The following is a 16,717-nucleotide window of genomic DNA, read 5'->3' as shown; positions in this document are numbered from 1 at the left end:
GCATCACCCCACTTCCCAGGGGCTTTGCACACAGCCCCAGAGCCCAGAGCCCCCCGCCGGGACGTGCCGCGTGCCTCCGCCACAAGGGCAAGTGCTCGCCCCGAAGAGTGGCCATGTGCAGAGGCTGCCAATAGAGAGGGCCTTCCACAGGCTGGTTTCTCACAGAAACACCAAGCCTCACTGTTTGCTCTGCACTTTGGCTGGCACCGCTGGGTGCGGAGCTGGGTGGCCAAAGCCCTCGAGTCCAGCACATCGTCCCACGGGACCAGTCTCGCGCAAACGAAACCTGGGAACGTTCTGGGCAAAAGGGCCTTCCAAGTCGTGTTAACTCTACACCAGGTGTTCATCCAAACACCACCTTCTGCCGGACCACACGGGCATCTGCCTAGACACATTCCGCGTTCTCCCACCGCAGTGACAAAGATCCCCAGCAGAGCCTAGGGGCGATGAGTCTGAGTCCTAACCTCAGGATGGGGGCGGCTCTCGGGCCCAAGATCGAGCAGCTGCGTGACCGTGGGCCGGCGCCCTTCATCCATAAAGAGGAGGGGGTGAGAGTGGCAGCGGTAAAGACGTGCCAAGCACCATGCCCGATGCCCTGGTGACAGGAGCTGGTGACGCTTGGGACCGAGGGAACTTTCCCTCCAACTCTCACCGGTGAGCAGATGTGCTCGGAAACGCGCCACTAACATTCCACTGGTTTGTCTAAAAGCAAGTCTCTTTTAAACCAGTCGTGGACAGGATCGTTTTCCAAAAAGACTCCTGCCCTGAGGGATCGAGGTTCATTGTAAACCTGGCAGAGACGCACCGGCTCAGGCCACATCCGGGGAAAAGAATCTCAGCAGAAGTTTTCCCTGTCAAGGTCAGTGGGACCAGGGAAAGCCAGGAAAATGGCTACAGAGCCAACAGTGATTCAACAGTAAACCTCCCCGTGAGTGAGGGGAAACCACACAAAACCTGCAAATGTCACTTCTTTCCAAATCCGTCATCCTGTGTAGCCAGCAAACTTCCTCCAGCAAAGAAACCACATGGGCCACGGCCACATGGCTGGGCAGGGCTTGTGGGCATGTATGGTTTGACTTGTGCGGCATACAAGTTTTTAAAAACACTTGGGGCACCTGGGCAGCTCAGTCAGTCAAGCATCAGACTCTTGATTTCGGCTCAGGTCATCATCTCACGGTTCGTGGGATCGAGCCCCGAGTCAGGCTCTACACTGGCAGCATGGAGCCTGCTTGGGATTCTCTCTCTCTCTTCCTCTCTCTCTGCCCCTCCTTTGCTCACATGCGCTCTCTCTCTCTCTCTCTCTCTCTCAAAAATAAACATTGAAAAAAATTTTATGCCATGATGAGCACCAGGTGATGTATGGAAAGTGTTGAATCACTATATTGTACATCTGAAACTAATATAAATAACACTGTATGTTAACCCTGCTGGAATTAAAACAAAATTTTAAAATAATAATAATAAAAATAATTAAAAGTTAAATTGGATTTTAAAGATTAAAAATAAAAATACTTCATCGGTTGCTATCGCAGATCTTCCCTGACGACCGTGTCCAACCTGAGAAGGACAGCGTTCCTTCGAGTCTATGGGCTCGATGTAAGTGAGACCTCCTACCTGGTAGTGACCAGCATTTATAACCCAGTAACATTCAAAAATTGGGAAACACCACCTGAAAATATACCATCTTTATGAAAAACTTTTCTAGACCTACTCTTGCCTCTATGGAAAGTAGGAAGAACATTCTAGATACCTGGCCAGGATTCGCTGAGATGGTCGAAGTCACGGGAAACGTGAGGAACCATCATGGGCCAGGAGACACGATGGCTACCTTTCAGGTGGGATCCCGGACTGGCTCCTGGAACAGAGAAGGACGCTAGTGGGAAAACTAGAAGACTCCCAGTGAAATCAGGAGTGGAGAAGCAGTAATCACTTCATGCCGGTATCTCAGTTTTGGCAAATGTGCCCCGGGAAGGTCAGCTGCTAACGTGAGGGGGCGTGTGGGAATACCCTGTGTTACCTTCGCAACTTTTCTGTAGCTCTAAAGTTATTCCAGAATAAAAAAATTCATTTAAGAGAAAAGTGAGAAGGGGCACCTGGGTGGCTCCGTCAGTCAAGCATCCAACTCTGGGTTTTAGCTCATGTCATGATCTCATGGTTCCTAAGTTCAAGCGCACCACAGTGGCTCAGTGGCAGCTCTGTGGACCCCATTACACACAGTGATCCGTGGCCTCTTGCCAGGCTGTTCTCCACTGACACCGTCCCTCATGGCCGGTGCAGGGCCACAGCTGATCAAGACTCCCCCCCCTCCTCCCCTGCCCATCCTCAGGGCCACTGGGGCCACGAGAGAGGGCGATGCAGGGAGGACGGAGGGCTATGCTTGAATTCTCATGGGCAGTTGATTCCCAAATTCTCACCCGAAGGGCTTATTAAACCCCCAGCCCCAGCGTTTCTCATTCAGCATTCGTGAAGCCCACGAATGCTCATCTCCTGAAGGTCCCAGGCACTTCCACTGCCAAGGCTGTGGGGTCATGCTCTGAGAGCCACCATTACAGGCAATGAACGCCATAAGCCAACATATTGACAGTTTACTCTTACCCTTTCTAGGGAGCCCCCCAACAAAGAAAAACAGTAAGCAAACACTGAGGTCTCAGGGTGGGGAGTGGTTTGGCCTGTTGCAAATGGGCAGGAGAGCTGCATTAATGTGCAGGTGGTTCCGTGGTCAAGAGAACCAAGTTAGGGGTCACTCAGACCGCAGTTGAAGCCTGACATCTCTGCCCACTGGCCGTAAGATCCTTCCCAATGGTGGGTCTCTGCCTCCATGGGACTTGATTGCCTCACGTGTAGGACACAAATAATAAACCTTTGCAGGGTTCAACCTACTGCTCGTGGTCCCTGAGCTTGCCCTTCACCCCAGACATCCCCCTTGCCTCCAGATTCTTACAGCTAAAGCAGTGGGTATTTAACACTCAGATCTCTGAAGTTTCACTCCTACCCCTCCCCTCACGCCCCTTCTCCCACAGTCTTCCTGAACTCAGCTGAGGACTATCGATCCCTCCCTCGAACAGGAAAGTCACCCCACCTGCTATGGCAAGAGCAAGTGTACGAGTCCCCTCCTGCCTTTGCCCCAAAGGAGCGGCCGATGCTGCCTTACCTTTGTAAGCACTGCCTGCTGACCACCCCGGGCCAGGGAGACCCAGGGCCCCGTCCTCCATGGTCCTACCTGAGGCCTTCTCAAGCCTTCCCCTCCTGGCCCAGCTGGGACCTCCTTGCTCTGAACACCCGTGGCTCGAGTCTCTCCTCTTCACAAACATTAAAGAACCCTTCTGTCCCAGGTATGGGTGTGCATATCTTACCCCCACTCCGAAGATGGGGCCAACACCTTATCTATTTCCCTTTCCCCAGAGCCCTCACCCAGGGCCGGGCACAGGGTCTCAGTTCTGAGAACTTTTGCAGAATGACGACAAGTCCCCACTGGGCTGGTCCCAGGGCTCTCACCCAGCCGGGCACCCAGGCCTCCAGCTGGTCAGCACCCACGTGTGCAGGGCCCTTCACTGAGCGCTGTAGGGAACACGGGCAGGCACGTGCTTGCCCCTGCCCTCCGGGAGATGACAGCCCCGCTGATGTGATCGCCTCCAGGTCACAGGCCTGGTCACTGGAGAAAAACATCACCTGGGAGTGCCACCCTGGGTCAGAGTCAGGAAAGGGGCTAGGATTCCAGCAGGACTTGGGAGCGGGTAAGATGCCATGAGATGCTGACAGTCACTTTGGGGGATAAAGGAAGGGGCAGTGGGTGGGAAAGAGGTCCATGTAGGAAAGGTGTGGGGGCAGGGAAGGGCAGTGGAGGGTTTGGGGCGTGGACAGAGTTCCTGCGTGTCTGCAGCTAAGGACGAGCAGGGTTGGGGCAGGACAGGGAGTTTCTTTGCTACTTTCCAGGAGGCGGTACGGTCACTCAGACTGTAGCTCATAGACAACCCCGGAAGGCAAAGGCACTCAACAAGCCTTGGCTTCCAGGGCACCCGTGAACCACATCCCTGGGAGTGAGTGCCCCACGAAGCAACATTACTCCCATAAATCTAATCATTATCCTGCGAGTGGGATTAAGGTTTTGTGCCTTAAAAGTGCCCCTATTTTTAAAGGCAATCATATCAAATATGCCGTGTGTTTAATCCCATTTTGAGATCCCCTCGTGTTTAATTTATTATTATTATTATTATTGTTTAACTTTGTTTGAGGCCTCTGTCCCTGACCCAGTAGCTGGCAGCCTCTGGCCAGAGCCTGACACTCAGGTTTGGAGCTCGGGTCCCCTGGGTACCCTCTGGGCCTCCCTGTCCTCACCTATAAAATGAGGATAATAACACCAGCAGCCGCCTGTGAGATTTCAGTGAGCCAGTACATGTCAGCTGTTGCTCACAGAGCCCGGTACGTAGAAAGCACCCGTGAACATCATGATATGCCCCGGGGAAAGACGAGCCCGGAAAACAGTGCCAGAAATGGGGGTGGGGAAAGTGGCTGGATGTGCAGGGGCTGAGAACCTCAGGAGCAAGATCGACCTCCCAGGGGCCACGTGTCAGGGGAAAACAGTCCTAGGGGGAGGATTGGGTCACAGTGATCTGGAAGGCTGGCTCTGCGGGCCGGGAGGGCTGGCCCAGCCCATTTCGCAGACTGGTACCCTCCCCTCACCCCATCCCCTTCCACTGGCCGGCTGGCCCAGAGCCCTCAAGGGGCAGCTGATGAGTAGGGGCCCCTCCCCATCCCCATCAGTGTCTCCTCTGCCCCACCTGCCCCGGGGACCCCCCCAGCTCACCCTAGCAGGGCCTGTCCACACTCCCCCACACAGGCCTGGCTCATATCGAGTCTGCCTGAGTCTCGTTTTGTTCCGGAAACAGTATAATAAAATGAGTGTATTTTTCTGGTTATTAATTTTTTGACTGTTGTTGTTGTTGTTTATTTATCGAAATGGAAGAGGTTTTATTTCCCAACCAGCTGCTACATGAAGTGTGAGGCCAAAACCATCCCAGTTCACGTTGAAAGAAACATCTTTTCTTCTTGCCGGGAAGAAGGAAAGAAAGAACCCATTTGATTATGTCATGTTCACTGCTCCGTTGCTCAGGTAACTTGCCTACTTGAGTCCACCTGCCAGGCTGGGTCCCCAAACCCCGTTCTTGCCCTGCGGGGACCAGGCCCAGATGGGACCACGACGTCTTGATTCCCGGAGCTGCTGTGGGCCCAGGGCAGGCCAACGGTACAGATGGGGGTGAGGGGTTGGTAAGCCCCCCCAGAGTCAGCCGGGGCTAAGGGGCGTGGGAGAAGATGGGGCTCAGGACTCGGTCAGGGTCAGGGGTGGGCGTGACTTGCTGTGGGACGTGAGAGACAGCAGAGCAGTCGGCTTCAGGCTCTGGACTGTGAACCCCGCTCAGACCCAGGGACAGGCCAGGCCTGATCCACCTGGACAGAGAAGAAACCAGGAAGTCCTTTCTTTTCATCTTTACACACCCACACTGTCACTCACCAGGCCAGGTAGGCGCTTTGGAATGTAGCTCACCTAACGGGACCTCACCATCGACCCCATAAGAGACGAGAGGCTGAGACTCTAGTGTCCAGTAAAACCCAACGATCATCCACAGGAAACTCTTGACATCCCTAGTTCCTGCCCTCCACACCACCGTGATGGTTAATCTTTGCCAAACCTGACTATTTGGTCAAACAGAGTGCCCCGATATTTGGTCAAACATTATTCTGGGTGGGGTTGGGACAGTGTTTAGGGGCAAGATTAGCATTTAAAATCAAGAAATGGAGTAAAGCAGATTACATACCCTAATATGGGGTTGGGGGGGGGGGGCTCATCCAATCCACTGAAGGCCTGGCTAGAATGAAGAGGTGGCCCTCCCCAAGCAGAAGAGAGAAGTCTCCCGCCTGACGGCCTTTGTATGAGAGCATGACCTCCTCCCGGGTCAGCCGTCGCCTGCTGGGCCTGTTTCCCTGGAGAACCCCAACTAACACAACCCCTCCCCTGAAAAAATCACATCCAGAGCCTTTACTGCGAACCTTGCTGGAAGGAGGGAGGGAGGGGTCCCCCTTCCAAGTCCACAGGACTTGTCCCACTGGGTGGGGGGTATGCCTGGAGCTGCGAGAGAGGCACGGGACAAAGCCACAGAGTGAAAGGGACATAACCTTCCTCGAAATCACTTTGCATGATGTAATCAGGCTCACACATTGTCTTTCACATTAAAGCGGATACCGACATATATGCAAAGAATGCAAACTTCGCATGACTTTTTTTTAAAAAGGAAGTCACGAAACGATACAGTTCACAAATGCGGTGGGTTCCATACCTCTGCCCTCATGACCCCCTTTTCCCCGGGGTGGGCTGTGTACCAAGGTGATAGAGGCATGGTGGGTTGGTCAGTCTGTCTGACCACCTGTTCCATCCTGAAGTCAAATTCACACGCAAGGAGTCCAAAACCGGGGCATGGCTTTGACCCTCAGACTCGAATGTTGTCTCCTCTGCCTGCACACAACCCTGTGCTCAGTGACTGCAACCTTGCTCTGGAGAAAGAAGGTGGCTCAATGGAGGAGATTGCGGAAGCCCCTTCTGGACTCCAAGGGAAGGCCCTCTGGGTTCCCTTTGCTCCCCGCTTCAGCCTTTCCCCATAGAGCTCCCTGTGGTCTGGGGAACACACAGACCTTCCCTGCGCCTCACTTGGCCCCAGCCTCTGACCTGAAGCAGAAACTCAGGCTCATGTGTCTGGGCAAGGAGAAAGCCAGCTTCCATGTTTGAGCCAACCTGAACTCGAGTTTGAAGTACTTCAAGCCCTCCCTGAGGGCTTTGTTAGGTCAGGGCCATGTGCTTGGCAGAAGCCGGTGCTGAGCTGTGTGGACTTGGCTGGGACACTGAACTCCTCCTGGACACCCACCAGCATGACCTCACGGGTTCTCAGAAAGCAGGCAGACCCTAAATCAGGAGTCGAACAAGCGGAAGAGACTGACATGTAGGAACAGTCTTTGTTGGCTGGAGGATGGGGCGTGGCCACCCAATGAAAATCTCCCCTTATTGCACTGTGCATGTTACTTAAAATGTGCACGCGTGTGTGCACAAACACACACACAAACAGGCAGGTGCGCACACACATACACAGCTATAGATCACGCCTCTGAAACTTCACAGGGTTGTCCGAGATTCACTCGAGGATCCCTTTCTCTGGATTCCCCCCGGGTGCCATATAAGCGCACTTGGCCACTGTCCACTGCACATACAGTCTCCATTTGGATGTTTCTCAGCTCCCCCCCCCCACTCTCCATTCCTGTGACTGCCACCTTTTCTCCTGTTGTGACAGGGAAGGCTCTGTGGGGCCAAAGAAATTGGGTAAGAAATGAAGCCGGGGGATCTGATCGAACACTTACAAGGAATCACACGCCCTCCTGAGCTCCTCAGTGTTTCAAGGGGGTTGACGCTGGTTTCCCTGGCATCTGGTTATGAGACCAGAGAAATGAACGGGTACTTCCTAATCTGTGAGCCTAAAGATGATTGGCGTTGACTGCATTCTCTGTGACAAAGCACACACTGGGTCTTTACAGAGTTCTGTGGCTTTCAGGACCCCATGACATCCGCTGGCAACACAGCACCATTATCCCCCCTCTTCCATGCTCTCCTGTGGATCACGGAGGCTAGAAACCCAGAAACTACATTTTCTGGAACCTCCTGGATGCTGCCGATGAGAAAAACTCGCCCAGTTATTTAGAAGGCAGAAGCCTTATCACTGCTCGTCTGGTAGCACTGGGCAGGTGTGTGGACTGTGCAGATAAGAACTTTCGCAGCAGCTCGCAAAGTGCCCGGCTATGCGCCGGAGGCACCTGCGGTCACGGCCGGTGGTACCGAGCACTTTCGACTCTCCAACAGCCAGAGCCCTTTCCCAGACCGCCTTTCTTCCAGCCCTTTCTTCCAGCCCTTCGGGGCCGGCAAAGCATCACATCCCCCATATGAAATCTCTTCCTCCTTGAGATATCCAGAGTTATTCCCGTTTCCCACTGGAATGTATCTGGCCACCAAAAAAATAAAAAAATAAAAATACGCAGCACCACTTGTGTATTTAACTCAATGTAAAATGTTGACCTCCCTGGGACCACCCAAGAACATTGGCATAAAATAAAACAAGGTACTGCTGTCAGTTGAGGACTCTTGGCCCAGGGAGTGACCCACATGATTAGCCACAGGTGCAGTCCATGGTGTTTTCAACCAGGAGGATTTTGAAACATTTTATCAATTGTCCCATTTCACGGTCTTCTATCACAAGACCCTGGAGGGAAGCAAGAGAACCTTTCTCTTCGTGAAATTAAATTCCTGTGTAATAAAATCCAAGTACCTATCCAAACCATTGGTTGTCCTATAACCATACAGCATTAAATACTGCTGGCAAACATGTTTAGCTCTCTGAGTAAATGAGATCATTGCCTATGAAGGTGGCAACCTTCAGGGATTTGAGACGGTTGCCCCAGGCACACCCCCCCCCCCACCCCGAAACGAGAGCTGTGAGCTCTGCAGGTCAAGGGCACAGGGGCTGGTACCCAGTGCCCTGGGGAATATTCAGCTCCACCACCCTCTACCCTGCTGCTAAATGTGCCATCACCCCCTTACCAGACTTCCTTCCATCTTCTTCTCTACAATGATGGCCACAGTCCACTTTTGAAAATGTGTCCAGGGTATCTGGGTGGCTCAGTTGGTTAAGCATCTAACTCTTGATTTCTGCTCAGGTCATGATCTCACGGTTCATGGGATCAAGCCCCGCATCGGGCTCCATGCTAACAGCAGGGAGCCTCCTGGAATTCTCTCTCTACCCCTCTCTCTCAGCCCCTTCCCTGTGTGCTCTCTCTCTCTCTCTCAAAATAATTTTTTTCAATGTTGATTTATTTTTGAGAGACAGAAAGAGACAGAGTATGCATGGGGAGGGGGAGCAGGGAGAGACCGCGAGACACAGAATCCTAAGCAGGTTCCAGGCTCCCAACTGTCAGCACAGAGCCCGACATGGGGCCCAAACTCAGTAACCATCGAGATCAGGACCTGAGACGAAGTCGGATGCTTAATCCACTGAGCCACCCAGGCGCCCCTCTCTCAAAATAAATAAATAAACTTTAAAAAAAAGAAAATGCGTCCACAGAAGAGGTCTCCCTTTGAGGTCATCGAGGACAAGCCAAGCTGTTTAGATGCAGGGACACGAAGACACAAAGCAAGACAACCTGTCTCCGCACAGCTATCTGAGCGCCTGCCGTGTACCGAGGATATGGCGCTAAGTTGCGGGAGCACGGAGGCGGGCCGGGCAAGGTCGCAGCTCACATTCGAGCAGCCGACACAGCCGACAAGTGAGTACATCGTGAGTCAGCCAGATCACTTCAGCCAGCGGTAACTGTCGTGCAGGAGACCAAACAGTCACTGTAATAACGAGTGACCCGCGGGGAGTGCGCATATGGGCAGGACTGTCTTCTGACACAAGTCGAAATAGGCCTCTCTGGGGAGAGGAGATGCAAGGAGCCACCTCAGAGAAGAGCCGGAGGGAAGCACCCGGGCCGAGGGAACAGCCAAGCAGGGAGGAACCTGGCATATCGGGGGGACACAGAGAAAGGCCAGGATGGCCAGAGCGGAGTGAGAAAACGAGGCCAGGACCAAAGGCCAGGTGGGAGCATGTCAGGCCTGACAGACAGGTAGAAGGAGTGGGGTTTATTCCAACGCGTTGAGAAGCCATCAAAAGATTTTATTTTTTTTTTAAGTTTATTTATTTTGAGAGAGAGAGAGCAGGGGAGGGTCAGAAAGAGAGGGACAGAGAGAATCCCAAGCAGGCTCCATTGCTCTCAGCAAGGAGCCTGACATGGGGTTCGATCCCACGAACTGAGAGATCATGACCTGACCCAAAATCAAGAGTCGGACTCTTAACCGACTGAGCCACCCAGGCGCCCCGCCATCAAAATATTTTAAACAGCTCCTGGCAGACTCAGAGTACGTATCCCGTCCCCATACAAGAGACTCCTACGAGCAGCCCGGCTCCCCCAGTCCAGCCCGGTGCCATCGTATCATGCCCCCACCCCTGGGTCTCCCAACCTAGGGTCCCCTTCGGCACACCTTGAGATGAAGTGTCCATGCCCTAGGCCAGTCTGGCGCACCTCTCCCGATCCCCCCAGATTAGCCCGGGCCTCGTGAATCACCGCACGCAAAATTCACGCCCACTTCGTACTCACTCACTGCAGCCCTGATGGGAAAGGTTACCCTTCCTCACCCTGGACCCTGGACCCCGGACCCGCACAAATGCAACCTGAGTTGCACACTAACAGTGCGTGTCAGGAATGCCTGCTGAGCTCACACGCAGCTAGAACCCCCGGTATTACTGGGTATGCACACCACCCCCCACCCCCGTCTGGGAGAGCACACACAAGCTCCTGTGTGTCCAACCTCCGTCTATTCGCGTATTCATCAAACAAGCAGGTATTGAATACCTTCTCGGGCCAGGCCATCTACCTGCTTCTAGGTCATGGCAACGAACAAGGCAAGGTAGTCCCTGCCTGTGTGAACGGTCTGTCACTTCACATAGATTACCACACGCTGAGCAGATGAAAACACCCATTCGGTATCTCAACGTTCCCCTGAGTCAGGACTCCGGGCACGGCTCAGTCGAGTCTTCTGCTGAGGGTCTCACTGGGCTGCAGTCAAGGTGATGGCCGGGGCTGTGACCTCAACTGAGGCCCAGGGTCCTCTTCCCAGCTCACTGGGTGTCGGCAGAAACCCAGCTCCTTGTGTTTGTAGGGCTGAGGCCCTCAGCACCTAGAAGCCACCACACATTCCCTGCCCTGTGGCCCTCCTTCACAACACAGCAGCCCGCTTCTTCAAGACCGACGGGAGAGCCTCTCTCTGCTGCTTCAAGTCCCTGACTTCTAGACCCTCTTCTAGAGGGTTCACCTGATTAGGTCAGGCCCACCCAGGATAAGCTCCGTTGTGATTAACTCACAACCAAGTCACGTGGGACCAGAGTTATATCTGCAAAACCCCTTCACCTTTTCCATACAGCACATCACAGTGACATCTACATTCACGGGGAGGGGTCACACACACACACACACACACCCTACGTTCACAGGGAAGGGTCACAGGGCACACGCAAACCCCTTACGGGGCAGCAATCTCGGGGCCACGTGGCACACTGCCCTGATGGCATTCCCACTCCAGCGGGGAAGCAAACCTTGACACGGGGCCGGAAAGGTGGCGGCCTCCCAACGGGGGCACCGTGGGCAAGCATCTCAGCTCCATCCCGGGCCGCGGGAGGGCCTGGCTGGGTGCCACGCGCACCGCTGCCTGCCGCCCAGAGTTCAGCTCGGCCTCCTCGCTGCTCACACATGCTCTCACACATTCTGTGACAACTGTCAGTGGCTTATTCATCGTTTCAGATTGCAACTTTCTGTTTTCCCAGACACCCACTTGAATACCCTGACATTTCTGTGCAGCCCATAACATTCTGTCAATTGTTTACATCTTCCTCGCACACCGATCGGCTTTTCGCTTACGTTCTTGGCCCTTCCCGGTCCTGGTGCCTGAGGCCTACTGAGAGGCTCAGAGTCGCTCCCTCACCGTCCACATGGGCGGATCGTCAATGAAGTGTGCCACATCCCCGCGTCAGTCAGCCCCCGAGACGCAGCTTATACCCCAACCTCAGGGTGGAAGCTGCCTGCAAAAAAGGCAGCCCGCCTGAGCAGAAGTTTTTCCTCTGTCCTTTTCCAGTTTGTAGCTAAAGGCCCGTTCCCAGAAGCTGCAGGGGGACAGAACTGTCCCCAGGCTTTTCACCTGCCTTTCCATCTGCCCCACGTCTGGCTCAGCAGCGGGACCTGCTAGCCAGCCCCCGGCCGCCACCCCGCCTCCCCCCCCGTTTGGACCGCCACGGCCTCTACTGGCCCTTGGCGACCACGCTTGCTCACTGGTGCTCCGCCCACCCCCACCCTGCTCCTGCAGCCCTTCCTCCCCCCCACCCCCCACCCCTCGCCGCAGAAGAGGGCTTCCGAAAACACAGCGCATCACTGCCCCGCAGACAACCTTAAAGGGCTTCCCGCTGCACTAAGAACGCACTCCCAACTTCCCTCTCTGGTCTACAAGGCCGGGCAAGACCTGTCGCCTGCTTACCTCCTGCCCCTTCGCAAGCCCTCCCACGTGCCAGCCACCGGCCACGCAGGTTTTCCTGCAGCTCCTCGGGTTCTCTTCCACGGCAGCGTGTGCATGCACCTGCCCTTCTCGTCGCTCGGACTATTCGCCCCCACCCACGTGGGAAAGTGAGACATTTTAGAATGAACGGTGCCGGGACAAACGGACAAGTGTCCGGAAACAAAACCCGACGTTTAGCTCCTGCGTGTCTGCTGCCAGACCTGCAGGCATAACAGCGAGCACAGGCTCCCTCGGCCATCCTCCACCTCCCCGCCTCGGATGTTTGCTGCGCAGTCAGTGTTGTGATTTTCAGTTATGTTCTTAATGTGTCTGTTTACTTTTGTTCCCTGCCTCCATGCTAGAAGGCAAGTCCCGGCCAGGCAGAAACCATGTTGCTGTGGCTCCCCGTCACATCCCTGGTGGCTGCGCTGCCTGGCACCATGGCAGGTGCCCCGTGCAACGCGAGCTCGAAACCCAGCTGTGTGATGAAAGAATGGACGAGTGCATGAAGGAATGCACGTTGGGAAGAGTGCATGAATGAATGCACGTTAGGACGAGTGCATGAATGAATGCACGTTAGGGCGGGTGCATGAATGAATGCATGTTAATTCTGTAGTGTGAAAAATGCGAATCCGTTGTACGACCAGAAATGTAGGAGGCAGGAAGGAGGATCTCGTCACGCTTTATGTTAGAATCTATTCTAAAGGTGTAATAATTAAAACTGGGGCACTTTCAGCCAAGACTCTAAACAGAAATGAATGAATGGAATGGAATGGAAAGTCAAGTAAGCAAACATATCACTCAAATACTCAGTTGTTTTTCAAATCAGCAGGAAAAAAAAAGAGATTATTTTAAAAATTGGATGGGACAGCTAACTAACAACAAAGAGAAAAATAAGCTAGAGCCCTATTTCTTTATGAAGAAAGAAATACATTTGAAGGACTAAACATTTGAATGGTAAATTAAGCCATGATATTGTAGAATAAAATTTCTGTTAATTAACAACATAATCTCAGGATAAATAAATCCTAAGTATGACACTAGAAAAAACATTGATATATCTGACCATGTGAAAATGAATAAGTCAAACTTACAAGTAACAGTTGTGTTGGGGCGCCTGGGTGGCTCAGTTGGTTGGGCGACTGACTTCAGCTCAGGTTATGATCTCACTGTTCGTGAGTTCGAGCCCCGCGTCGGGCTTTGTGCCGACAGCTCAGAGCCTGGAGCCTGTTTCAGATTCTGTGTCTCCCCCTCTCTCTACCCGTCACGCTCTGTGTCTCTCTGTCTCTCAATAATAAATAAACATTAAAAAAAATTTTTTTTTTAAAAAACATTTGTGGTAGCAGGACCTCAGCCGCAATGGAGAAGAGATATCAGCAATCTCTTGCCCCCATAAAACAAATACAAAACTGGACAAAGTCACCAAATACAAACTGTTAAGGATTCTGGGAACTGACCAAAGATAAACGACTAATTGGAAGTGGGTCTCCATGAAAACCTGCTAGAACTTTGAGTCAGTGCAAGTCTGTGGCTTTCTTCCTTAGGGCTTCCCCCGTCCACCTTCCCACATCAGTCAGCACTGTAATTTTCTCAGGACAAAGCTGGCTGTGAAAACCATCATCCATCATCCCTTCTGACAAAGGGGGCTGACCTGTTTTGGAGTGGAAGGCAAACCTGTACCTGGTGTACTGTCAGTAAAAGTGCAAACTCAGGGGGCACCTGAGTGTCTGACTCTTGATTTCAGCTCAGGTCACGATCTCACGGATTGTGAGTTCGAGCCCCACATCCGGCTCTGCACTGACAGTGTGGATCCTGTTTGGGATTCTCTCCCTCTCTCTCTCTCTTCCCCTCTGCTACTTATACTTGTCCTCTCTCTCTCTCTCTCTTCCTCTCTCTCTCCCAAAATAAATAAATAAACATTAAAACAATTTTTAAGTGCAAACTCAGAAGGAAATTAATGGGGGAATAAACACAGATTTGTTCACATAAGGTTGCGACCCCACTTGAGATGACGGGTGAAATAGCCAAAAATTTAATGAGGAAGGTACTGGAAGAGCCAAATAAGCTACCCACACATCTGTGGCTGCCTGAAGAACCACTGGCATGTGCAGGTAAGACTCAAGAGAACGCAGAAGAAATGAAAACTAAACCTTAAGACAAAGTTGAAAACTGCCTAGACATGAAATACACTCCCCAACCTAAGTACAAATCAGTCAGCAGAGTGTGGTGTAGGGAAGAGCCCAAGACATGTGAGGTCATCTTCCTAATCATTGGCTAACTACGAATCGACACAGATACAGTGGCTACTCTTGGGAAGCCAAGCTAAAAAAATAAATAAATAAATAAATAAATAAATAAGAATTTAAAAAACGGGGCACCTGGGTGACTCAGTCAGTTAAGCATCTGACTTCGGCTCTGGTCACAATCTTGTGGTTCATGAGTTCGAGCCCCACATACGGCTCTGTGCTGACAGCTCAGAGCTTGGACCCTGCTTCAGACTCGGTGTCTCCCTCTCTCTCTGCCTCTCTTCTCTCTCTCTCTCTCTCTCTCTCAAAAAATGAATAAACATTAAAAAAATTTAAAACCTAAGCAGGTACATCTGGCTACACATGCTTAGAAGACAGATTCTACCAATTAAGTTCAGACAAGTTATTAAAGAAAAAAAACCTTCAGGATAAAAACCCCAATCCAGAGTTGCTACAATAAATTTTTACAATGTCCAGTTCTCAATCAAAAGATCACAAGACATGTCAAAAAATAGGAAAGCATGAACTATACTCAGAGTAAATAAGAATCATTATAACTAATGATGAGTTGGCCCAGATGTTGAATTTGGATTTAGCAAAGACTTCAAAGCAGCTATTATAATAAATATGTTCAAAGAATTAAAGAACACTATGTTCCAAGAATTAAAGGAAAAACTTGTTTCACACCATATGCAAATATTAACTCAAAAATGGACCAGCAACCTAAAAATAAGAGCAAAACCATAAAAATCTTAGAAGAAAACACAGGGGAAATCTTCATGATCTTGAACTTCATGACCTTGAATTCTCAGATAGGACACCAAAGGCATGAGCAGCAAAAGAAAAAATAAATAAATAGATACACCCACCTGGCAGGGGAGATTCCATGATCAGGAAGGTGGTTTTCCCAGGGCAAGGCTTACCCAGTGCACTTCAGATATGCTGACCCTTATAATTGTCCCAAATGTGGGAAACTTGACTGCATAATTTGGGGTAGTGGGGGCTGCATTTGTGCTCTCTCAGAAAAAAACTAGGTAAATTGGACTTCATAAAAATTCAGTATTTTTGTACATTAAAGGGGAGTATAAAGAAAGAAAAAAGACAACCTACAAAATGGGAGAAAATATTTGCAAATCATATATCTAATAATATTCTAGCATTCAGAATATATAAAGAACTCTTACAGCTCAACAGCAAATGAGGTAACACTTCACATTTCACATAAAAATTAAGATGAATTGGCAAGGATGTAGAGAAATTAGAATCTTCATACATTGTTGATGGTAATGTAATATGGTACAGCCACTGCGGAAAATAGTTGGTGATTCCCCAAAAGGCTACATCTAGAATTACCATATGACCCAGCATTTTCCACTGTTAGGAGTATACTCCAAAGAATTGAAAACACATATACAAACAAACACATGGACATGCACGGTCATAGTTATAATAGTTACAATAAGGGGCGCCTGGGTGGCGCAGTCAGTTAAGCGTCCGACTTCAGCCAGGTCACGATCTCACGGTCCGTGAGTTCGAGCCCCGCGTCGGGCTCTGGGCTGATGGCTCAGAGCCTGGAGCCTGTTTCCGATTCTGTGTCTCCCTCTCTCTCTGCCCCTCCCCCGTTCATGCTCTGTCTCTCTCTGTCCCAAAAATAAAAATAAAAACGTTGAGAAAGAAAAAAAAAAAAATAGTTACAATAATAAAAAGGTGGAAACAGGGGCGCCTGGGTGGCTCAGTCGGTTAAGCAGCCGACTTCGGCTCAGGTCATGATCTCGCAGTCTGTGAGTTCGAGCCCCGCGTCGGGCTCTGGGCCGATGGCTCAGAGCCTGGAGCCTGCTTCCGATTCTGTTGTCTCCCTCTCTCTCTGACCCTCCCCCATTCATGCTCTGTCTCTCTCTGTCTCAAAAATAAATAAACATTAAAAAAAAAAAAAGGTGGAAACAACCCAAATGTCCATCAATGAATGAATGGCTAACAAACTGTGAGATATATATGTGTGTGTGTATATATATATATATATGTATATATATACGTATATATATATATATATACACACAATGAAATATCTCTCAACCACAAAGAGAAATGAAATATAATATGGATGAACCTCAAAAAAATTACGCTGAAAGAAACCAGATACAAAATATTGTATATGATTGCATTTATATGAAATTCCCAGAATAGGTAAATTAATAGAAACATAATACAGATTGGTGGTTACCAGGGACTAGGTTGGAAGCAACCACATAATGGGTACAAAATTTCTTTTTGGAGTGATGAAATGTTTTGTAATAACACTGTA

The 16,717-nt window shown here is 50.9% G+C and overlaps 1 long non-coding RNA gene and 1 other non-coding gene across 3 annotated transcripts in view; one reads left to right on the top strand and one right to left on the bottom strand.

The window, feature by feature from the left end:
* The window catches only part of LOC123579067, an 85,721-nt gene that overhangs the window by 20,613 nt on the left and 48,391 nt on the right, over positions 1-16,717 (bottom strand). For both annotated transcript variants that reach the window (XR_006702609.1, XR_006702608.1), the window contains exon 2: positions 1,751-1,855. This is a non-coding gene — a long non-coding RNA (uncharacterized LOC123579067). The remainder of the gene's footprint in view (positions 1-1,750; positions 1,856-16,717) is intronic.
* LOC123579499 lies at positions 15,277-15,439 on the top strand. The gene has a single exon (XR_006702803.1). It is a non-coding gene; the product is annotated as a U1 spliceosomal RNA (small nuclear RNA).

Source organism: Leopardus geoffroyi, chromosome E2, assembly GCF_018350155.1.
Source record: "Leopardus geoffroyi isolate Oge1 chromosome E2, O.geoffroyi_Oge1_pat1.0, whole genome shotgun sequence".
In the NCBI taxonomy this organism is placed as follows: Eukaryota; Metazoa; Chordata; class Mammalia; order Carnivora; family Felidae; genus Leopardus; species Leopardus geoffroyi.
The sequence above is the reverse complement of the archived record's forward strand: the minus strand, read 5'-3'. Positions and strand labels throughout refer to the sequence as shown.